The sequence below is a fragment of the Giraffa tippelskirchi genome, chromosome 2, assembly GCF_054371585.1.
Source record: "Giraffa tippelskirchi isolate mGirTip1 chromosome 2, T2T-mGirTip1v1.2.pri, whole genome shotgun sequence".
NCBI lineage: Eukaryota > Metazoa > Chordata > Mammalia > Artiodactyla > Giraffidae > Giraffa > Giraffa tippelskirchi.
Window position 1 is genome coordinate 194620661 of NC_137276.1, and position 25639 is coordinate 194646299.

The 25639-nt window shown below is 37.3% G+C and overlaps 2 long non-coding RNA genes across 2 annotated transcripts in view; both read left to right on the forward strand.

Moving 5' to 3' along the window:
- LOC145528758 (uncharacterized) overlaps positions 1–9851 on the forward strand; it is a 171998-nt gene extending 162147 nt beyond the window's left edge. The window contains exon 7 of the long non-coding RNA XR_014070622.1: positions 7470–9851. This is a non-coding gene — a long non-coding RNA (uncharacterized LOC145528758). The remainder of the gene's footprint in view (positions 1–7469) is intronic.
- Positions 9852–11430: 1579 nt separating this feature from the next.
- Positions 11431–24912, forward strand: LOC145528767 (uncharacterized). The gene is made up of 2 exons (XR_014070638.1): positions 11431–11727; positions 21232–24912. It is a non-coding gene; the product is annotated as an uncharacterized LOC145528767 (long non-coding RNA).
- Positions 24913–25639: the final 727 nt, after the last annotated feature.

Below are 25639 nucleotides of genomic sequence, written 5' to 3' on the forward strand. Positions count from 1 at the left end.
ATTTTGATCACTTCAGGAAAATAGCAAGCAGCAATCATAGTATAAATAATATATTTTAGCTTAAAAATCAATGTGTGATGAATTGAGCTGACACAGTGACATTAATACTTTAGGATATCTCAAAGCCTCTCATGCATACGATCCATGTAATAAAAGCTGATTCATTCTCACTCTTGACAAACCTGAGAAACGTGTCAGTATCTTAAACACAGAGTAAAGGAAATGACTGAAATATTTTAGGAATAAAAACCTTCTCAAGAAGAAAAAGAAAAATTCTTGTGTCTGAATTATTTAGTTTGGCTTTTAACATTGGTCAGATTTCCTGACTAACTTTTCAACTCCTACTACATTTATATTAATACATGTATCAACATATAGGAGTGGCCAAAAACACTGGGGGTAGAACAGAGAGTAGAAAGAAGGGAGAAGCCATGCTATTCTTTGCTCTCTTTTTCCATCTTCCAGAGGCTTTTCTGCAGTATCTGCACTCTTGTGGCTCCCTTAGGACCAACTCAGCTGCACCCTTGAAAGTTTGACTGCCCACCAGATGGATCATGGATGTGCAGTCACCAATGAGAGCTTAAATTAAAAAAAAAAAAATCACTGGAATCAGATGAAAAAATGATTTCTCCTCTTGTCAACCAAACATTTTGCACTGTTGTCTGAACTGGCAGTACTTCTACCTGCATGTGACTTTCCTGTCACAAATTTCAAGATATAAAACCAGTTTATTGTTTATTTCTTACAAGATAAGGGAGGAAATCTCTCAGAATTTCAGTGTCTAGGAAATATTAGTACATCTTTTTATCTCTTCCTAGGCTGAGGTGAAGGAAACAAGCACTCTGTCCTTACTATCATACTGGACACCCTTGTACGTGGCAGTACAAAAAGCAGATTATTATCACACGTGGAGGGTTAATATGCCTCAAATGTCCTTTTTAATTATATGAGCCCTATAAAAAAAATGAAAGATACTATCCTTAAGATTCTGTAGCGCTTCCATAACCATGGCTCCATGAAATAAAGAGATCAGATAAGTATTGAAAAGGGTTAACTTTTGATAGGGTTGATTATAACAGTATGACAAGTTCAGAAAAAAAATATTAGATTATTTATCATTTGTATCATGTACATAGTTTTTGCATATTCATCAGTATAATTGCATTTAAGCAAAATTTAATTGTAGTATCTGCTATTTCAAGAGCGTTTCCTAATTGCTAAGATTGTACAAGCTGTTGAATGTTATTTTTTTAAAATGTATTTTATTGAAGTATAGTTGGTTTACAATGGTATGTTAATTTCTGGTATACAGTAAATGATTTGGTTATATGTATATTTATTCTTTCTCATATTGTTTTCCATTATGGTTTATTACAGGATATTAGAGTTTTGTGTGCTATATAGAAGGATCGTGTTGTCTATTCATTCTGTATATAATAGTTTACATCTGCTAATCACAAAATTCCAATCCATTCTGTCCCCCACCCTCCCTCCGCCTTGGCAACTACAGTCTTTTCTTTATATCTGTGAGTCTGTTTCTATTTCATAGATAAGTTCATTTGTGTCATATTTTAGATTCCATATATAAGTGATAACATATGGTATTTGTTACCATATGTTTGTCTTTCTCTTTCTGACTTCACTTAGTATGATAATCTCTAGGTTCATTCATGTTGCTGCAAATGGCATTATTTTATTCTTTTTTTAATGGCTGAATAGTATTCTGTTGTATATATATGTACTACATCTTTTTATCCATTCATCTGTTAATGGACATTTTAGGTTGCTTCCATGTCTTGGCTGTTGTAAATAATGCTGCTGTAAACCCTGGAGTGCATATACCCTTCCCAATTATAATTTTCTCTGGATATATGTCCAGGAGTGGGGTTGCTGGATTATATAGCAACTGCATTTTTAGTTTTACAAGGAACCTCCATAATGTTTTCCATAAAGGCTGCACCAGTTTACTGAGTGTTGTCTTTTACATATATACAAAAGATACTCAACTCCACTTAGACATTTTGTCATGTGATGATTTTTCTGTGAAATTAAGAACCATTTCAACAGTGCAGATTTTCATAATCTCTGCCTATTTCCTTTTCTCTGTTTGTGGGAGATCCAGTAGTCCATTCAGGCATCCTTCCCTCTCAGAACGGCACTTTTCGGAAGATGATAATTTCCAGATCTGTTGACCATTAAATATTTCCTGTAGGCCTTTAGTTTGAAGCACAGAAATAGTAGTAATTATCAAAGAGGATCATTTCAAATTCAGTGGCACTAAATATTTATCAGTTGATCAACAGAAAGAAATAGTATTCTTGATGTATTTCCTGATGCCTGTTGTAGGTCTTATCTCTAAATCTGCACTGCCCTTATGGTAGCCACTAGCCACATGTGGCTGTTAAGCACTTGCAGTGTGGCAAGTCCAAATTGAAATGCACTGCAGGTGTTACATACTAGATTTCAGAAATTTAATACCAAAAAATGTAAAACTGCTCATCAATCATTTTTATATTGATTACAGTTTGAACTAACAATATTTTGGATATATTGTGCTAAGTAGAATATATTAAAATTGCTTTCACCTAATTTTTAATGTGGATACTATAAAGCTAAAATTACCTATGTTATTCACATTTGTGACTCATTATATTTATGTTGCTGTCACAATTCTAAAAAAGATTCCTTTAAGTCTCAGACATCTTCTAAAATCAATTAACAGTATAATCCACCTACACAGTGAGTGCACATTCCTGTTAATCCTGTACATGGTTACAGGTTAAGAATTCATGCTACAAATAATATTCGATCAAACAAAAACCAAATACCATTTGGTTCTCCTAACTCAGCATTTTGCTCTGCTGACTCAGCAACTTGCTTCTCTGAATTGCATTTGGATTACAGTAGACATAGGTTTTGGAATGATATCAGAAATATTCTAAGTTCTTTACTGTATTTACCAAGGGTGTTGTTAGGATGTTGATCACTGCCTTATGAGGTTCCAGAGACATATCTCATTTCATGTTATAAATGCATTCCTAAGAAGTTATGGACAAATAATCTTGTAACTTTTAAGTATCTTCTCACTTGACAAACTAATGTTTAAAGGTAACCTCTAATAAATCATTTGGTCAATTAAATGAGAAAATTAATTGCTTTGTTGCCCATTATTTGACCAAAACTTTCATTTAATCTCCAGAAAAAAAATTAGGATAATTCCCAAATATCTCAAATAAAACATACCGTTTGAAAAAAGTAAACTTGATTCATGCCTCATCTAAATTCCTTTCTGATGACTAATAGCTTCTATAACTCTGTTGAATCAAGAATGCTGAAACAAACAAAGTCTTCAGGTTTCATTGATTTCCATTTCTTTGTCATAGTAGTAGCAGCTTGTAGTCAATGATCTTTGAAGTTCCTCTTACGTCTAATTTTCTTTGACATTTTCTTCTGAATCCAGATGTTTAATATTGAGTATCCTTAAAGCAGAATACATAATAGTTAGTGTTGTTTGTGATTCAAGAGTAGACTGTACTCCTAAGTATTGTTTCTCTGTTGCATTGAAATAATTATATAATCCTCTTCATATTAAGGAGTGTTTGGTTTCATATTTTATTTTGAACACTGACACTTGCAATATGTCTGTAGTGTTAGCAGAGTACTCAGGTCTTAAAAGGAGAAGGCAATGGCACCCCACACCAGTACTGTTGCCTGGAAAATCCCATGGACGGAGGAGCCTGGTGGGCTGCAGTCCATGGGGTCGCTAAGAGTCGGACACGACGGAGCGACTTCACTTTCACTTTTCACTTTCATGCATTGGAGAAGGAAATGGCAACCCACTCCAGTGTTCTTGCCTGGAGAATCCCAGGGACAGGAGAGCCTGGTAGGCTGCCGTCTATGGGATCGCACAGAGTCAGACATGACTGAAGTGACTTAGCAGCAGCAGCAGCAGGTCTTAAAAGTAAGGAATCCGAAGCAAATGGTGATAAAAACTTTTCATTTATTCCACTTCTATTTTTTAATATTATTGCTATCTTTTCACTTTCCTCCCATTATCAATTCTGAACCTCTCCAAGGAATTTATTTAAATTTTTAGAACTACAAAACCTCTTTTCTAACCTCTGTTGTAGAGTATTCACTGCTTTCAAAGGAAGAGTGATTAAAATTTTTTTTAATAGAGTAATCATTATAAAACATTGTACTTTAAAGCTTTTAAAAATCGTCTTTTAGAAAAAAAAAATATAGCCAGCACTGAGTTCTCCACAAAAGGGTGAAGGGAACACACCAATAAGTAGAAGTATATTGTCTCGAATCATGAAGCCTCATTTGACTTGACTTGTGTAGTGACTTCTGGATTTGCTGGCACGGTGGTAGTAGTGATGGTGCTGATGACAATGGTATTGTCATTTCCTCTAGGTTCACAAGGGCCTCAAAGTTTACCTAGCTGTAGAGAGACTGCCTCTGAAAGCTTATAGACTGTGGGTTTCACCATAAATTTGTATGCAGGGTACAGGATTGCTTTTTGATGGGAAGGGTACCTGTGAGGACTTCCCAGAGCCAATGATGAAACATGATAAAACATTCTTTTACATTTGACTTTTTAAGAGATAAATGATTCTTAAAGTCTGACAAATGTTTTTTTTTTTTTCCAGATTTTTTTTGTTAGTTGTGGAGAGTAAATTTAGCATAAAGAGCTTTCAAAGGTATTTGAGAGTTTATAGTTGTAGGTGAAAAGAGTCTGTTAATACTAAGAGGAGAAGATTTTACAAATTTGGAATCAAGGAAGCATCTGCCATCATTTGTGATGTGCCACAAGGAGCAGTCACAGAACTATACCTGCTTCCTGCCCCAAGAAGTCTCAACCTGTCCTCTAACCTGAAAGGAACTTCTAATTCCAGATGAGAATCAGGCAAAATGTTTGGTACTTGTCCATAGTCAACAGATCAGTAAAACTGCATTGTTCTAGTGATTAAAGAGAAACAGTACCATTTCCCTGCTTTCTGACCTGAACAGGCAACACAGAAACATCAGTCTGTGGTCTCACCTGGTGTTCAGCACACTGAAAGTGGCCTTGCATGTTTGAGACACCAAGTCATGCTGCATTTACTGATATTAATTGTCAAAAGACATGGTGAACGGCAAGGGGATTCAGTATAGTTTTGCATCAATTATTGCATAAATCATACAGCTGTTGCATATTGCTTTTCTGCCAGTGAAGAAAGTAAAAATTAGCTGGGGAAAGAAAAAAGAAGAAGAAAACAGTGTTGTATAACAATATGTTCCCATGATTTCTGAAATGTGTTTGTTTCAAAGAGCTTTTGAAACCACAGCAACATGATTTTTTTCTTAGAAATACCAAAGATAGTGATCTAAACACAGTTTCAAAATGTGGTTCCCTAATTTCTCTTCTCCCCTGCCTAACATCATAATATCTTTCTTACGTATAGCCTTCTGGTTTGGGGAAGAGGGACACTGGAATATGTCAGCCAAAAAGAACAATTCTTGACTTAACTAATAGGTCGAATTGAGGCAGGATGGAATTATTCCCTCCTGAGTCTGCTCATCCTGAAACTAATCCCTGTGATTCAAGTGGTAAGAAGTACAGTATATGAAAATAGCAAGCAGTCCATATATTATGCCTTTAAGGAATGCTCAAGTATTCTTTATTCCAATGCATTCTATCCCAGTACTAAGATTTCAGAATTTATAAGGGGATATTCTTTTTTTCCCATTTGGGAGAGTTAGAAATATCTTGAGTTCGGAAGATTTTATTGGCATTGATTCATTGCTGTCTATATTATACCAAAAAATAAATGATGCTTTAAAAAATACTTCTCATTTACAATCAGATTGATAATTGTCAGCCCCAACAGTTGAATGTTAAAATAATTTAAAATAATGTGGGAAATGTGCAGTGTCACCATAAGGGGTAGTATCTTCATTGAGGTCAAAGATTTTTGTCTATCACTTTAGTCATAAGAAAGACTTTCCTGGTAAATATAAGGTGGCATCAATTAGATTTTAAGCATCCATTTTACAATCTTAGGATTTCAAAGTAAATATGCATTGTAAATATATGTTCACTTATTTGGAGTATTTTATTTAGCATGTGGTCCAAATATTCTGTTACAGAATTTTCTGTAATAACTAACTTATAACAGTGGTTATGCGTGTAAGAGATAGTACAATTATGTGATACTATATCAAAGTCTGTGCTAAAATGCATTAAGGGAAAAAAATGAGACACACATGTATGAAAAAATTAAGCCAATTATCTAGACTACAATAGAAACATATGTTTCACATTTAAAACATTATTGATACAGCTTTTATAATATTTCTCATTATCTTTTAAACTAGGAGGGGCCCTTGAACTTAGGATGTGTTCATCAAAATCAGAGTAATGCAATCAAATTGAATTTTAGAAATCTAGGAGAACCAAAGAATCATACCAACTAATAATCAAGCTCAAAAATTATATTTAGAAGCAAAATATCATTAGACCAGAAATATAATTAGTTTCCCATTAAAAAAAGCTTTTCTTGGAAAGCGAAGACTAAAATTAGTATGAAAATTTGTTCAAAAATCTGTTTATTTTTTGTTAATCATTATTTTGATATACTTCATAGCCACAATTATGTATAAACTCAGTATTTTATTATGAAAATAATGATTCTCTGTCTGTATCATTCAGACATTATACTTACCATCTACCTCTGTCACTTTGCTCTGTGTTCCCAACTGGTTCTACATTCCCGTTTTCTTGTTATACTCTTTTCATTTTGGGCTTTATAGTCATTCCAGAAGTTAAACTCACAGTGATATGCTGTTTGGAAGAAATGTTTCAGACTCTGCCTTATGATAATATTGTATTGTACTGTAAAAATAAAATAGATTTGCCTTATTTTAATCATCTAAAATTCCTCTGTCCAATTTGGTAGCCTTTAGCTACATGTAGTTATTTAAATTTAAATTAATGACAATAAAATCAAGAGTTTGGTTTCCTTGACTACATTTGAAGTGCTCAGTAGCCTCATGTCATTAGTAGCCAACATATTAGACAATGTAGAACAATTCTATCTTGCAAAAAATTTCTGTTGGAGAGGACTGATAAACTAGATCTATCAGCAAACTTTTGGACATGCCAAATATAATGTTACAGTATTTTCATAAGTACAGAAAAGAATAATGACTCTATCTTGTCATATAAACTCTAATAACAACCCAGGAATGCCCAAACATGAAAGTACAGCACTAAACTGGAATTACATTAAACTCGGGACTAATAAATTTCTCATATACTTTTTTGTCTTGACTTTCCAGTATCTTCCCTCCTTCCTCTACCACTATTTAGTAACCCAAGTTTATGTGGCCATTTACTTTTTTTCTGTACTTTTAAACAAATAAAGTGATTACAAGTTCATCTCTACTAAGGATTCTCTGACTTCCTTTTCTGCCTCACCATTTAGGCTGACCGTGGACAATACCGATACTGTCAGAGACAGCTGAGTAGAAGGACAAGTGCTCATCATCTCCTGTGAGAACTTCAAAATTGCAACTCACTGCTAAACAACCATCAACAGGAGAATGTTGGATCCCACCAAAAAGATACCGCATGTCCAAGGGCAAAGGAGAAGCCCAGACAAGACGGTAGGAGGTGCGAAATTGCGTTTAGAATCAAACCTCATATCCGCCGGAGATGCTCAGAGGGCTCAAACTAAACCTTCTGCACACCAGGACCCAGAGGCCCCATAGAGACTGAGCCAGACCTACCTCTGAGTGTTTGAGTATCTCCTGCAGAGGCATGGGTCAGCAGTGGCCTGCTGTGGAGACAGGGGCTCTGGCTGCAGCAGACCTGGGAAGCATGGTGTGTGGCCTAAGTCCTCTTGGACTTGCTCTGTGTCCACCATAGAGCCACTGAGCAGACAACCCACAAACTGGAGAACTACCGTACCAAAGAAGTTCTCACACTGTTAACGGAAGTTCTAGGACCCAATCTGGGATCCAGCAAAGGGACTGAGAACCCCCAGGGAATTTGACTTTGGAGGCTAGTGGGATTTGATTACAGAACTTCCACAAGACTAGGGAAACAGGCTCTTGGAGGGCACAAAAAAAAACACATTATGTGCACCAGGACACAGGAGAAAGGAGCAGTGACCCCACAAGAGACTGACCCAGACTTGCCTGTGAGTGTCCAGGAGTCTCCAGCGGAGGTGTGGGTTGACCGTGGCCTGCCGCAGAGTCAGGGGCACTGAATACAAAGGTGCTGGCGTAAGTCCTTTTGAAGGAAGTCACAATTACTGCCATTACCCCTACCATAGTTTGGCCTCAGGCCAAAAACAGGGAGGGAAAACAGCCCCGACTGTTAACAAAAAGCTGGGTTAAAGATTTACTGAGGGTGCCCCGCCCATCAGAACAAAACCCAGATTCCCCCACAACCAGTTCCTTCCATTAGGAAGCTTCCAAGCCTCTTATCCTTATCCATCAGAAGGCGGAAAGAATGAAAACCACAATCACAGAAAACTAACCAAACTGATCACATGGATCACAGCCTTGTCTAACTCAATGAAACTGTGAACCATGCCGTGTAGGGCCACCCAAGATGGACAGGTTGTGGTGGAGAGTTATGACAAAAGGTGATCCACTGGAGAAGGAAATGGCAAACCACTTCAGCTCTCTGGCTTGAGAATCCTGTGAACAGTATAAAAAAACAAAAAGATATAACACTGTAAGATAAACTCCCCAGGTCAGTAGGTGCCCAATATGCTACTGGAGAGGAGTAGAGAAATAGCTCCAGAAAGAATGAAGAGATGTAGCCAGGGCAAAAACAATAACTGGTGGATATGACTGGTGATCAAAGTGAAGTCTGATGCTGTAAAGAACAGTATTGCATAGGAACCTGGAATATTAGGTCCATGAATCAAGGTAAATTGGAAGTGGTCAAACAGGAAATGGCAAGATTGAACATTGACATTTTAGGAATCAGTGAACTAAAATGGATGGGAATGGGTAAATTTAATTAAGATGACTATCTACTACTGTGGGCAAGAATCCCTTGGAGGAAATGGAGTAGCCCTCATAGTCAAAAAAAGAGTCTGAATTGCAGTACTTGGGTGCAGTCTCAGAAATGACAGGATGATCTCTGTTCATTTCCAAGACAAACTATTAAATGTCACAGTAGTCCACGACTGTGCCCCAACCACTAATGCTGAAAAAAGCTGAATGGTTCAGTGATGACCTACAAGACCTTCTAGAACTAACACCAAAAAAAAGATGTCTTTTTCAATATGTGGGCCTGAAATGCAAAAGTAGGAATTCAAGAGATACCTGGAGTAACAGGCAAGGTTGGCCTTGGAGTAGAAAATGAAACAGGGCAAAGGCTAACAGAATTTTGCCAAGAGAATGCACTGGTCATAACAAACACCATCTTCCAACAACACAAGAGATGATTCTACACATGGACATCGAGAGATGGTCAATACTGGAATCAGATTGATTATATTCTTTGCAGCCAAGATAGAGGAGCTCTATACAGTCAGCAAAAATAAGACCAGGAGCTGACTGTGGCTCAGATCATGGACTCCTTATTGCCAAATTCAGACTGAAATTGAAGAAAGTAGGGAAAACCACTAGACCATTCAGATATGACCTAAATCAAATCCCTTATGATTATACAGTGGAAGTGACAAATAAATTCAAGGGATTAGATCTGATAGACAGAGTGCCTGAAGAACTATGTACACAGGTTCCTGACATTGTAAAGGAGGTGGTGATTAAAACCATCCCCAAGAAAAAAGAAATGCAAAAGGCAAAATGGTTGTCTGAGGAGGCCTTACAAATAGCTGAGAAAAGAAGAGAAACTAAAGGAAAAGGACAAAAGGAAAGATATACCCATCTGAATGCACAGTTCCAAAGAATAGCAGGGACAGATAAGAAAGCCTTCCTAAGTGGTCAATGCAAAGAAATAGAGGAAAACAATAGAATGGGAAAGACTAGAGATCTAATCAAGAAAATTAGAGATACCAAAGGAATATTTTGTGCAAAGTCAGGCACAATAAATTACAGAAACAATATGGACATAACAGAAGCAGAAGCTATTAAGAAGAGGTGGCAAGAATACACAGAAGAACTGTACAAAAAAGATCTTAATGACCCAGATAAAAACCATGGTGTGATCACTCACCTAGAGTCAGACATCCTGGAGTGCAAAGTCAAGTGGGCCTTAGGAAGCGTCACTACGAACAAAGCTAGTGGAGGTGATGGAATTCCAGCTCAGCTATTTCAAATCTTAAACAATGATGCTATGAAAGTACTGTGCTCAACATACCAGCAAATTTGGAAAACTCTGCAGTGGCCACAGGACTGGAAAAGGTCACTTTTCATTCCAATCCCAAAGAAAGACAATGCCAAAAAATGTTCAAACTACCTCACAATTGCACTCTTCTCATATGCTAGCAATGTAATGCTGAAAATTCTCCAAGCTAGGCTTCAACAGTCTGTGAACCGAGAACTTCCAGATGTTCAAGCTGGATTTAGAAAAGCCAGAGGGACCAGAGATCAAATTTCCAACATCTGTTGAGTCATGGAAAAAGCATGAGAGTTCCAGAAGATCATCTGCTTCTGCTTTATTGACTACACCAAAGCCTTTGACTGTGTGGACCACAACAAACTGTGGAAAATTCTTAAAGAGATGGGAATACCAGACCACCTGACCTGCCTCCTGAGAAATCTGTATGCAGGTCAAGAAGTAACACTTAGAACTAGACATGGAACAACAGACTGGTTCAAAATTGGGAAAGGAATACATAAAGGCTTTATATTGTCACATTGCTTATTTAACTTTTGTGCAGAGTACATCGTGCAAAATGCTGGCCTGGATGAAGCACAAGCTGGAATCAAGATTGCTGGGAGAAATATCAATAACCTCAGACATGCAGATGACACCACTCTTATGGCAGAAACCTCAGAGGAACTAAAGAGACTCTTGATAAAAGTGAAAGAAGAGAGTGAAAAAACTGGCTTAAAACTCAACATTCAACAAATGAAGATCATGCCTCCAGTCCCATCACTTCATGGCAAATAGATGGGGAAACAATGATGGACTTCATTTTCTTGGGTTTCAAAAACACTGCATATGGTGACTGCATCCATGAAATTAAAAGATGCTTGCTCCTTTAAAGAAAAGTTATGACCAACCTAGACAGCATATTGAAAAGCACAGACATTACTTTGCCAGCAAAGGTCCGTCTAGTCAAAGCTGTGGTTTTCTGGTAGTCATGTATGGATGTGAGAGTTGGACCATAAAGAAAGGTGAGTGCCGAAGAAATGATGCTTTGAACTGTGGTGTTGGAGAATACTCTTGAAAGTCCCTTGGACTGCAAGTAGATCAAGCCAGTCAATCCTAAACAAAATCATTCTTGAATATTCATTGGAATGACTGTTGCTGAAGCTGAAGCTCCAATACTTTGACCACCTGATGTGAAGAACTGACTCTTTAGAAAATACCGTAATGCTGGGAAATATTGAAGGCAGTAGGAGAAAGGGATGACTAAAGATGAGATGGTTGGATGGCATCACCGACTTGCCAGTCATGAGTTTGAGCAAGCCCCGGGAGTTGGTGATGGGACATGGAAGCCTGGCATGCTGCAGTCCATGGGGTCGCAAAGATTCAGACATGACTGAGCAATTGAACTGATGTATAACTCTGACTCTCCGTCAGAAAACAAGGTTTGTATGCTATCAGATGGTTGGACATCTGATGACATATTACAGTCTATGCTTATTTTTCATTCTTTCCATATTTTAAGTTTATTAGCATGTCAGTTTCTTATCTACCATTGTGTTTTAAAAATTATTCTGGGCGCTATGGATATTAGATCAAAGAAGAGAAATCCCTGTCTTTATAGAAGTTACATTTTACTGTGTGTATGGAAGGTGGAGCTTACATTGGAGTGGAGTAAACATCAAGTCACAATTGCCTTCTGGACTATAGCCTTCAATTTTATAATAAGAAATTCTGATGTGTTCATATTCTATTACTCCTGCATTTTACATAAAAAGGCAATGAAATAATTCATTAAAATGGTAAAAGAGAAGAATATAGGTTCATGATAAACATTTTTAAAATAAAAATGCACATTTATTTTCATTCATAAATAATAATTTTAAATTTAAGGCCAATAAGGCATGGGAAAGAAAGCATGTATGTATTTATTTATACATAGGAACACTTTAGCTTGTCTTTTTCCAAGGATATAAAGCTGTTCCATGTATTCTTAAAAATTATGGTTCCAAGTTCTAAAATTACATTTCAGAGCTTATCACAAAAACATTCTAATAAGCCTTATTAATTTGTCCATCCATTTTCAAGTTTATTGGTCATCTTTTATATGCCAATATTGAGGAAAAATTTTCTCATTTTATGTTCAAATGATAGCATGTACACAGATATAATATTATTTAAAATTAAGTAATTTAATCCAACTCAATGGATATGGGTTTGGGTGGACTTTGGGAGTTGGTGATGGACAGGGAGGCCTGGCATACTGAGGTTCATGGGGTCGCAAAGAGTCGGACATGACTGAGCGACTGAACTGAACTGAAGTTGTGCCCAATTCTTTTGAGACCCCGTGAATTGTAACCCACCAGACTCCTCTGTCCACAGGATTCTTCAGGCAAGAATACTGAAGTGGGTTGCCATTTCCTTCTCCGGGGGATCTTCCCAACTCAGGGATAGAACCTGTGTCTCCTGCATTGGCAGGTGAATTCTTTACCACTGAGCAACCAGGGAAGCCTGGCTAGTGCCTACAGTATTGGTTAGCTATTTAACTCAGCCCACAGTCCTGGTTTTATACCTAACTGTGGAAAGCAGTGAAAACTTTCGTAGGGGTGAAGGGAAGAAATGAGCTCTCAGTGCTGTTCCCTGATAGCCCATTTCTTTCTCTCAACTAACCCCACCAGGTGAACAGTACAGAGTAAAGGCTTTTACAATAAGGCCTTTTCATTGCACAAGTCAGATTAGTGTGATGCAGGCAATTCCCAGGTTGGGTGATTGGAACCTGGAGAAATCCGTTTTGGCTAACTTATGTAGAGTCAATGTTGTCAATGGCAAATGGAAACCTTTGGAAAATTGCAGCAGATTCTGGCTGAGATCTTTTCAGCAGGAGCTAGGTCATGTCCACACTGAAACTACCAGGGGTTAGGAAATGAGGATCCCCAGTGGATTCATATCACTCATGATTCCCTCTAGGAAATAGGAGATAGAGTGTCACTCTGCCTCACCTGAATACACTGGGGTAAGAGACACATGGTATGTGGTCCAACTGCTGGTAGAAGGGCAACAGTTTCTGCAACAGACACCGACAATAATATACGTCTTGCAAAGGTTTGAAAATATAAAGTAGCTCCTGAAAGCTTCCCACATACCTGGTACTTGAAGTTATCTCCCCCATGTGGATACTGGATGTATGAAGTTCAACTTCTGTTTGTTGGTTCCATTGCAAAGGCTACTTTCAGAGTTTTTCTCATGATTTTATGAGTCATACTACCTTAAGCAAGGAGAAAGCACATTCCATTCTCTCTTAAGGCCTCTCTCTAGTGTGAAGGTTCTGGTGCTGAATGAACTTAATAAATGCAGGCAGAGGAGCACCAAAACTTCTACACTCATAAGGCCTTTCTTCACGTGAACTCTCATGGGCCAAGGAAGGTGGGAGAGTCTTCTGTAGGCTCTCCTGTATTTTCTGAACACATAAGATCTTGTTCCAGTGCGAAGTCTCTGGTGTCAAAGAGGCTGGTATTATCAGTGAATTTCCTGCCTGCACTTCATCCATAGGCTTTCCTGTGGTGTGAACTTCCTTGTGTTGACTAAGGTGGGGGCTACTGATGTACACTTTCCCATATTCACTATACACATAAGGCCTTGTTCTACTGCGAATTCTCTTGTGTATTTTAATGTAGGAACTTTGGCTAAAGAATTTCCCACATTCATCACACTCATAAGACTTCTCTCTAGTGTGGCATTTTCTGGCGCTCAACAAGTGTATCTTTATGGATAAAGGTTCTCTCACAACTGCCTCACATAGAAACCTTTTCTCCACTGTGACTTTCTGATGCTGAGTAAGTATGTCTTTGTAGATGTAAGCTCTCCCACAGGCATTGCACTCGTAAGGTTTTGCTCCAGTGTGAACTCTCTAGTGCTGAACAAAGTGCAATTTTCTCCCAAAGGATTTCCCCCATTCAGTACCCTTAAAAGGCTTTGAACCTGTGTGAATTCTCTGGTGTATTTTGAGGCTGGAGTTGCTGCTAAAAACTTTTCCCATGATCATTGCACTTGTAAGGCATTGCTCTGCTGTGAATATCCTTGTGTGATAGAAAGTAGGACCTTTGGCTAAAGAATATTCCACATTCGCTGCACTCATAAGGCTTTCCTACCTTGTGATTTCTTGGTGCTGAACACATTCCTCCTGGTGGCTACAAGCTTCCTCACTTTCACCACACTGGTGATCACTTCATCCAGTGCAAAAGGCCTCTTCACAGCACTCCTGCATGGCATCTCCCCATTGTGAGTGGCACAGTGCTGGACAAGTCCAGAGCTGGCCAAGAAGTCTTCCTCATCCTTTTTGCAGGTACAGGCCTTGCAGGTACACGTGGCATCTTCAGCTATTCACAGAGGAGTCCTGGCCCTTTCTCCTTCTAGTGATCATCCCTCCACTCGGCTGCCTTTGCATTTGGTCAGGGTTTACACTGAACCAGAGGGCTCTTCCACATGATCTCCCTGGATACGGTTGCTGCCCAAGAGATGTTTCCTGCCATCCAGGCAGCTGCAAAATGCCTTTCAAGATTGGGTCACATGTGTCACATGAGATAGACGGACCCCCCTGCAGAGTTCGGACATCTGCTATTCTTACAAAAACACCCTGCTCAGAATATGCATCTCTGTCCTCCACACCATGGCTATAACAAGGGCCAGGGCATTCTTGGCTCACATCTGCCTTAGCTGCACTTATGCCTACCCCTTCAAACACCCTGGGCTCTCTCTCTGGGTGAAATTGAGAAATCAAATGGTATCTGGAAAATTAAATTCAAAATAAGACATTAGAAGAAAAAAAATTCCTGTTTTGCTTTCTTCTTTACATTTTTGTTTTTGAAATAACAAAATGTAAAAGTTACCTTTCTTTTGATGAAATAAGTCCAGATGTTAGCTTTCTGTTATCCTGCATACTTAACACTTTAAGTTTCTGGAACCCTTATGGCAGTTGAGGCTTATTGTATTATTTGCCATCTCCATCATTACTAGGGTTTCTTGCTACATTCTGTTTGAATCACAAAACACTTCTTGCTTTACCCCTCTCCATTATCACTCCCCCCATAATTTGCCATCATCTTTTAAGTTCCAGTCAGTTTCTGAATTACAGTAGGATTATCTTCCTTGTACACCCTCTCCATGCATAGTTTCCCAACTTAAAAAAACTATTTTGGACTTCCTTGGAGACCTACTGGTAAGACTCCACACTGCCAATGCAGGGGGTATGGGTTTGATACCTTGTCCCATAACTAAGATCCCACATGCCAAGTGGTGGGACCAAAAGATAAAAACAAAAATCTACTTTTTTCATTTAGTGTTTGATACTTCACTGTTGTTTACTCACTCACTCCTCTCTGACTCTTTGCAACACCATGGACTGCAGCACACCAGGCTTCCCTGTCTGTCTTTCACCTCCTGGAGTTTGATCAAACTCATCTCCCTTGAGTTGGTGATGTTATCTAACAATCTAATCCTCTTCTGCCCTCTTCTCCTTTTGCCTTCAGTCTTTCCCAGCATCAGTGTTTTTTCCAGTGAGTTGGTTCTTCTCATCAAGAGGCCAAAGTATTGGAGCTTCAGCATCAGTCTTTCCAATGAATATTCAGGGTTGATTTCCTTTAGGATTGACTGGTTTGATCTCCTTGCAGTTCAAGGGACTCTCAAGAGTCTTCTCCAGCACTACAGTTCAAAATCTTAGTCTTCAGTACTCAGTCTTCTTTATGGTCCTACTCTCACATCCGTACATGACTGGAAAAACCATAGCTTTGACTATACTGACCTTTGTTGGCAAAGTGATGTCCTTGCTTTTTAATATGCTGTCTAGGTTTATCATAGCTTTCCTTCCAAGGAGAAACCATCTTTTAATTTTATGGCTACAGTCACCATCTGCAGTGATTTTGGAGCCCAATAAACAAAGTCTGTCACTGTTTTTGTTTTTTCCCCAGCTATTTGCCATGAAGTGATGGGACCAGATGCCATGATCTTAGTTCTTTGAATGTTGAGTTTTAAGCCAGCTTTTTCACTCTTCTCTTCCACCATCATCAAGAGGCTCTTTAGTTCCTCTTCAATTTCTTCCATTAGATTGGTATCATATGTGTATCTGAGGTTATTGATATTTCTCCCAGCAGTCTTGATTCCAGCTTGTGATTCATCCAGCCCAGCATTTCGCATGATATAGTCTCCATGTAAGTTAAATAAACAGGATAACAATATATAGCTGTTTATGTCCTTTCACAATTTTAAGTCACTCAGTTTTTCCATGTAAGGGTCTAGCCATTGCTTCTTGACCCAAATACAGGTTCCTCAGGAGCCAGATAAGGTTGTCCGGTACTCTCATCTCTTTAAGAATTTTCCACAGTTTGTTGTGATCCACACAGTCAACGGCTTTAGCATAGTCAATGAAGCAGAAGTAGATATTTCTGAAATTCTCTTGCTTTTTCCATGATCCAGTGAATGTTGACAATTGGATCTCTGGTTCCTCTACCTTTTCTAAACCCAGCTTGTACACCTGGAAGTTTTCGGTTCACGTACTGCTGAAGCCTAACTTGAAGGAGTTTGACCATAACATTAACTAGCATACAAAATGAGCATACTTGTACGGTAGGTTGAACATTCTTTGGCATTGCCTTCTGTGAGAGTGGAATGAAAACTGACCTTTTCCAGTCCTGTGTCCATTGCTGAGTTTTCCAAATTTGCTGATATATTTAGTGTAGCACTATAACTGCATCTTCATTTAATTAAGTAATTTAAGTAAGTCAGCTGAATTCCATCACCTCCACCATCTTTGTTCATGGTAATACTTCATAAGGCCCACTTGACTTCACCTTCCAGGATATCTGGCTTTAGGTGAGTGACCACACCATTATGGTTATCTGGACCATTAAGACACTTTTTGTATTGCTGTTCAATGTGTTCTTGCCACTTCTTAATCTTTCCTGCATCTGCTAGGTCCTTTCCATTTCTGTCCTTTATTGTGTCCATCCTTACATGAAATGTTCCCTTGTTATCTCCAATTTTCTTGAAGAGATCTCTGTTCTGTTGTTTCCCTCCATTTCTTTGCATTGTTCACTTAAGAAGTCTCTTACCTGTCCTTGCTGTTCTCTGAAACTGTGCACTCAGTTGGGTATATCTTTCCCAATCTCCGTTGCCTTTTGCTTCTCTTCTAAGCTATTTGTAAAGCCTCCTCAGACAACTGCTTAGTCTTCTTGCAATTCCTTTTCTTCTGAGATGGTTTTGGTCACTGTGTCCTGTACAGTGTTATGAGACTTTGTCCATAGATCTTCAGGCACTCTGTGCCAGATCTAATCCCTTCAGTCTGTTCATCTTCACTGTATAATCATAAAGGATTTGACTTAGCTCATACCTGAATGGCCTAGTGGTTTTCCCTCCTTTCTTCAATTTAAGCCTTATTTTTGCAGTTAGGAGCTCATTATCTGAGCCAGTCATTTCCAGGTCTTGTTTTGCTGACTGTATAGAGCTTCTCCATCTTTGGCTGCATGGAATATAATCAGTCTGATTTTGATATTGACCATTTGGTGGTATCTATCTCTTGTGTTGTCGGAAAAGGTTGTTTGCTATAACCAGTGTGTTCTCTTGACTAACTTTGTTAACCTTTGCTGTGCTTCATTTTGTCCTCCAAGGCCAAATTTACCTGTTACTCCACGTATCGCTTGACTTCCTACTTTTTCATTATAGTCCTCTGTGATGACAAGGACATCTTTTTTTTTTTGGTGTTAGTTATAGAAGTTATAATACTAGGATTATCATAAAAGTTTTCTCCTTTAGCTGTTAATGTGGTCAATTACATTGATCAGTTTTTAAAAATTGAATAAATTTTGCTCTCATAATGAACTTTACTTGATTTGGAAGTATTATCTTTCTAATGAATTGTTGAACTTGTTTTGCTAGTATTTTCTTAAGAATTTTTGCCTTTATGTTCCTAATTGGTATCATTAATCTTTAAATGTTTGTTAAGTTTTGTTTGCCTCTTAAAACAAGCTAGTAAATATTACTGCTTCTTGGATTTTTAAAAATAATTATCTGAAAGTTTGTGTAAGATTAATATTTCTTCCTAAAATGTTTGATAGAATACATTAGTGAAGCCATCTTGTGCTAAAGGTTTCTTTCAACAAAGACTTTTTGTTAGTTATGGTAAATTGCTTTCTCAAGGAATTTTCCTATTTTATCTACATTGTTGAATTTATTGCCATAAATTTTATTTATCATATTCACTTCTCTCTTAATGTCCATATTATTTTTAATGATGTCACCTCTTATCATTTTTGATAGGGACAGTTTGTTTATTTCTCTTTTTGATCAGGCTATCTAGATATTTATCAATATCTTCAAAGAAGCAATATTTGATTTGTTGATTTTCTCTTGTCTCTTTTCAGTTTTATTGTTTTTCTCTTATTACTTTTGTTTTTCCACCTTCTACTTATTTTCAGTTTAGTTTGCTCTTTTTTTTAAAGCTTTCTAAGATAGAAACTTGGTCATGATTTTAAAATATTTTGTTTCCAAATATAGAATTTTTAAGTTGTAATTTTTCCTACTTTAGTAGACTTTCATCATTTTTGATGTGTTGTGTCTTTATTATCACTCAGTTCAAAATCTTTTGTAATTTCTCTTGTGATTTCGTCTTTGTTCTTTGGATTATTTAGAATTATGCTGCTTGCTTCCAAATATTTGAAGGTTTTATTCTTGTTATAAAATACCAACTTAATTGTATATTTCTTTTTTAAGTTTATATTCTGAATATATTGCAGACATTGTAAGTGATAGACTGAAGAATTTTTTCTCTATTTTACCTTTGATATGAAATGCATGTAGGTAATTGTTGGCTAAATCTTGGTGGAGACAGCCAGCCAGGGGTGCATCCTCCCATTCATTACAGACACATCACTTTCTAATACTTTTCCTTAAGTTTATTTAACTCTTTTATGCCCTCAGCTTTGTTCCTTACAGGCTTTTTATTCTGGCATCCCTCATTGAGCACTTCACATACGGTCATTCTAAAGTCGTACAATTTATTTAGTATTTTGTTAAGTCCTAAGTCTGCATTTATTCTCAATAGATCAGACACAGATGCCTCTGAAAATTAGTAATATGATTTTTCGCTTAATATTTCTGTATATTTCAGACAGAATTTTTATTACCCTAAAACCAAATATAATTTCTCATCCACCAAAGAATCAATCACAGACTTCTCAAGAATCTTGCTAAAAGTTGATCAGAAAGGTAGCTTGGTTCATGTTCAGCACTAAATAGTAACCAGTCCTAAAGTACTTCTTTCACTTTCCTACTGAATCCAGGATCCTTGACAAGAATTTCATGAGGAAAGGATTGGATAAATTACTGTGGTTAATGAAACATTCCCAAAAGTTTGGGAAATAATTTTCTTGAGAGCATTAGAGTTACAAAAAAGGAAGCATCACATTTTCTTATCTTTAAGTATCATAGACATGTGACCAACTCAGCCATTTTTAGATTGAGTGAGGAATGTAGTTTTATGTACTCCTTGTTCTACATTTCTTTGCTTTCTTTCTAGTGTTTGTCTCCTTGCTTTAAAATAATTATTATTTTTGTTATATTGTGGGTTTCTTCAGTCATTGTTTTGCCCTTGAAATCTTTTCTTGAATAAGATAGCTATATAAAGAAAGCTATGTAAATAAATACACTTGATTGCCTTAAGTCACCTTCGCTATGTAATAGGGAAAATAATTCCTATTTCATAAGACTTCTATGAAGGTTAAGTGAGAAAACATATGTAAAACATCTCACAAAGCATTCAGGCCATAATAGCTATTTAATATATATATCAACTTTCTCCCCTGTCCCATTTGATTTTTTCCTTTGGTCATATGAGTTCTATGAGCATATCTGTCTTCCATATTGGCAGACTAAATGATGCCAGAAAAACTTCTAATACATAACGTCTATGATTTTAAACTAGCTTCATCTATTTAATTATTTTTCCCTAGACTCTTAAAAATGAAGTGACATTTTTCTTCCTAACAAGTCCTTTTACTTTACCTAGAAGTCCCTGAAGAAAAACCTTTAGGGAAAGCTGATTTTTTAAAATAAATTTATAAATCCAATGTTTCATTGTTTTGCTTCCATTTTCCAACCTGTCAAACACATCTGTTTTGCTTTTGCCTCAGTGGGTTCTCTGCAGGAGCCCACTTCTTGACATGATTATCCCAGCAATCTCATTTTTAGCTCCTAACCTGGCAGCTACCTCCTGAAATGCTTTAAGATATTTTACAGATTTTTCTGTTAGTGACCCTGGAGAGACTACTTTTTTGTAGGGGTAAGATTCCTGAATTAAATCATCTGCTTAATTGTCTTTCTAATTTCTATGTTCAGTCTTGTTCTTCAATGAATAATTTATGTTCTGTGGCTTAGAAGGAAGGTGCAGACTTGCATCTCCTTTCAGGAGAGGACTCTGCCCGATCCTCTTGGCAGTTTAGCTGATGGTGGTACCCCCAAGCTCTAAAGCATTTTCAAATGTGTTGTGGCCATAGGGTGCCTTTAAGAAAGTGATGAGATGTCAGAGTTCCTTTGGGTCTGAGAATTTCACAAGAGACTACATTCTCCATGGAGATCTTTTTCTCCAGAAATCAAGAATTTCGGCTTCACAGTTGTTTTACCACCTGCAAGCTTCACCTTCTCCATCAATCTATTATCCTAGTGACACCTGACATCTCCCACTTCAGAACAGCTTCATCACATTCTCTCCTGTACCTCTCTAATATCGTCCAGAGTGGCAGTCATTCTCTTTGATAATTCCACTGAAGTATAAATTTTCCTGGAGTCTGTGACTTCACCTTTGAACCCATCCTTTCCCCAGCAACAGAATCAGTGAGCCTGTCTTCTGTGTTCTTTATGTATATCACATACACTTATGTTCTTTTTTTTTTTTTTTTCTGCAGGCATTTTAATCCACTTCCTGTGTTTGGATTCTGCCACAGTTAAGATTCTCATCATGACGTAATTGGATGTATGTAACTGTTGCCTAACACCTTTTTCCTACCTTCTGTCTTTTCCTCTCTCCAATCCATCCTCTCTACACTGTCACCAACATACCTTTTTAAACACATATAGCTGATAACATTATTTCCCTTGTAAAAATCTTTGAGTAGGTCCCGGCTACCCATAGATAAATGATCTGGCTTTACCTACGAGTTCCAAAAATGTACCTATAGTCCAACCATCCATCAAAAATCATACTGTTTTATAATAATACTGTTTTATATCCTGTGATATTATATAGTGGAAAACTTCTCTCTGGAATACCAGTGTTTATAATCTCCGATTCTACCTTTAAGTTCAGTTCAAATAGTAGACCTCCCAACACCTCATTCATGTTCACCTTACCTTTTCTGTGTTTCTTATTTTGCATTGTCTATCAGCAACTTATACAACAATTTGTTTTTATATTTCTCTTCAAATTAGAGAAAGGTACCTTGGGAAAAAATCTTCAGAAGATGTCTAAGATTTTTTGTTCCCAGTGCATGGCATAGCTTCTGCTCTTAATAACAGAGTAAATATTTGCTGACTCAATGAACAGAGGAAGAAGCGGAACAGGAAGCAGATAAAGAGTACAATATATTAGTATATGAAGTTAGAGTATATTTTAGAAACATTAAAAGCAGATCTCTGTGAGAAAACAAGGATGAAATTGTAAGGAAGGTGGAAAAATAAGATCTGGAGGGACTAAGTGGGAACTTATGGAGAATAAAAAAAGGAAAAAACTTGGGGGAGGTTTATGATTTTTCATAGATATGTCTAAGCAAGACAGAGGCCTTTAGAATTTAAGATTGCTCCCTCTCACTGGTGCCTATTTTCTTAGGGAAAATGTAATTTATGTAGTCAGGTAGCTGCTTGCCAGGCATTCTATGGCATTCTTAGTTACTTAACATAAAATGTATTAAGGACTTTATAAACAACAGTACAGGCTTCAACAGTACTTGAACTGTGAACCGAGAACTGTGAACTTCTAGATGTTCAAGCTGGATTTAGAAAAGGCAGAGGAACCAGAGATTAATTTGCCAACATCCATTGGATCAATGAAAAAGCACGAGCGATCCAAAAACACATCTACTTCTGCTTTATTGACTACATCAAAGCCTTTGACTGTGTGGATCACAGCAAACTATGGAAAATTCTTAAAGAGATGGGAATACCAGACCACCTGACCTGCCTCCTGAGAAATCTGTATGCAGGTCAAGAAGCAACAGTTAGAACTGGACATGGAACAACAGACAGGTTCCAAATCAGGAAAGGAATATGTCAAGGCTGTAAGCTGTCACCCTGCTTATTTAGCTTACATGCAGAGTACATCATGTGAAATGCCAGGCTGCAGGAAGCACAAGCTGGAATCAAGACTGCCGGGAGAAATATCAATAACCTCACATATGCAAATGACACCACCCTTATGGCAGAAAGTGAAGAAGAACTAAAGAGCCTCTTGATGAAAGTGAAAGAGGAGAGTGAAAAAGTTGGCTTAAAACTCAGCATTCAGAAAATTAAGATCATGGCATCTGGTCCCATCACTTCATGGCAAAATAGATGGTGAAACAATGGAAACAGTGACAGACTTCATTTTCTTGGGCTCCAAAATCACTGCAGATGGTGAGTGCAGCCATGAAATTAAAAGACACTTGCTCCTTGGAAGAAAAGCTATGACCAACCTAGACAGCATATTAAAAAGCAGAGACATTGCTTTGCCAACAAAAGTCCATCTAGTCAAGGCTATAGTTTTTCCAGTAGTCATGTATGGATGTGAGACTTGGACTCTAAAGAAAGCTGAGCGCCGAAGAATTGATGCTTTTGAACGGTGGTGTTGGAGACGACTCTTGAGAGTCCGTTGGGATGCAAGGAGATCCAGCCAGTCAATCCTAAAGGAAATCAACCCAGAATATTCATTGGAAGGACTGATGCTGAAGCTGAAACTCCAATACTTTGGCCACTTGATGCAAAGAACTGACTTATTGGAAAAGACCCTGATGCTGGGAACGATTGAAGGCAGGAGGTAAAGGGGACAACATAGGATGAGATGGTTGGATGGCATCACCAACTCGATAGACATGAGTTTGAGCAAGCTTCGGGAGTTGGTGATGGACAGGGAAGCCTGGTGTGCTGCAGACCATGGGGTCACAAAGAGTCAGACACGACTGAGCAACTGAACTGAACTGAACTGAAAGGTACAAGTTTCCTCTGGTGGTTTTGTATTTGAATTGGCCACGAGTTAGAATGTTCTAAGTAACAACCTGTTACTTAGGTGACTGCAAAGATTGTGGGAAAAAACAGAGTTAACAAAATCACTGCTTGCTTTAAAGGGGGTGGAGAAAAGAAGTAAAAAAGAGGACATGGTACATATTTGTGGTGGAAGAGGAGTGCTGAACATAGAATCATGAGGCCTGAATTGTGTCCCAAATTTGCCACTCTCTAATTACCCAAATGGGCAAATCATTTAATCTCGTCTGTTCTCATCAGTAAAAATTAGACATTGATACCAACTTACACAGTGATTATAAGGTTTAGAACTATATTACGCATATAAAAAATCAGCAAATTTTAACATACTCTATTGATATAATTATTTTTTCACAATTTTGCCCACAGTAAGTCTATGCTTTATTTTTTAAAAATAGAAAAGAACTCACATTGAATATATAATGGCAAAAATCTCACCTCAGATCCCTCTTGCTTTGGATAATTTTGTATTTGTCAATACAGTGAGGCAGTTTTATTCAGAATACTAAAATGAGTGAAGGCTTAGGCTTTCCCCTAGTTTAGGAATTACTTTAATTTCTCTTTGGTTTTATGCTTTCCCACAGGCAGTTTAGAATGTCACATACACTTAGAGTAGATATGTTGTTCAGTGAAATTGTGCAAAACGTTTATGACAATCCTCATCTGAGACATAAACACTTCTTGTTTCCTGCTTGTGTTTTCAATAAAGCCATATTATTTCAAGCAAAATTACTCAGAATATGACTAAACACATGCTCTGCAGAACAACATTTAATAGAGGCATTTCCTTTTCTTGCATGAGAGAGAAAAAAATATGTACTAAATTTCTCTATTTAACTGATGGTCTCTGGGATTGAGATAATTAAGTTACCATTGAGCTCGTATCTACCAACTCTTATGATCTGTCCCAAGCATTCTCCGCTACCAGATTTCCTGCCTTTTTTTCCATTTAAAATGTCTGAGGTGCCTACTCTCTTTCCAGTAATGATTTCCTTTCTCACTCTTCTCATTTTTCTTGTCTTCCTCCATTGAGGGAGAAGAAGGCACAAAGCAGGAAGTTATTTTGGCAAGTCATGCTCAGGCCAGGAAAAACAACTGTTTTCAAATCAATTGAATAATATCCTAACCTTGACTATTTTCCCCCCTCTTGGACCCTAGTGTACAAAGATGTCTGAAAAGATTCAGTGTCTCTTTGGACAGATTTGTACCTCTTCACAGGGGAATCAATTTCCTATTGTATCAACAAGAAAGTTACATTCCCTCATATCTGTTTTAATATATAGCATTCAGAAGGCTAATTTTTTAAAGGCTTATTATCATGAAATTCATGAGCAAAATAAACATTCTTTAAAGGTCAATGGCTTCAGGTGTCTTGATTGGTAAATCACACATATTACCTAATAACATTTTAAGTTCCTTTTGGACAGAGACAATTTTTGTACTTTTGAGTATCTCAGAGTTCCAAGCATTCATAATGAATGTTTGATAAGTACACATTGAATTAAATTTAACATATCTCTTCAACAGACCTTTTTTGGTGAGAGAATGAAATGATCTGAAGGGAAGAAAAATCAAAGTTTTAGCCTGTTTCTGTCCTGTTTGAAGCATAATTGATAGGTGATTCCCTAAATCAGAGGGAAATAATATAAGTGTAGCAAATAGGTCAATATTCATCCTTATTTTCTACCTTGGGATTTTGACAGAATCAAAGGTAGAAACATTCAATAGCTGCAGCTTTTGATTTGCTAAATTTTGTGAGATGTTCCTGTATACCAGAGGTGTGGCAAGAAATGAAATTGCTGTCATCTCTATTATGTTTTCAGTATGATTGAAAGTAATATTTAGTTGTAGAATAACTCCTTAATCTGTTATTTTTGTTTTCTCTTTGTTATAACTTTAGTTTCATTGACCAAATTAACATGTATCGTTATCCATGAAGTGACAATCTTTGGGAAAGAGAATATCATTGATCCTTACATTGATGTCATTGGGGGTTATGCCATTGCTATACATTTCAGCATTATGTAGTTAACATTGTGTCAGTACATAGCCCATACAAATGAGCTAGTTATGTAATATTGC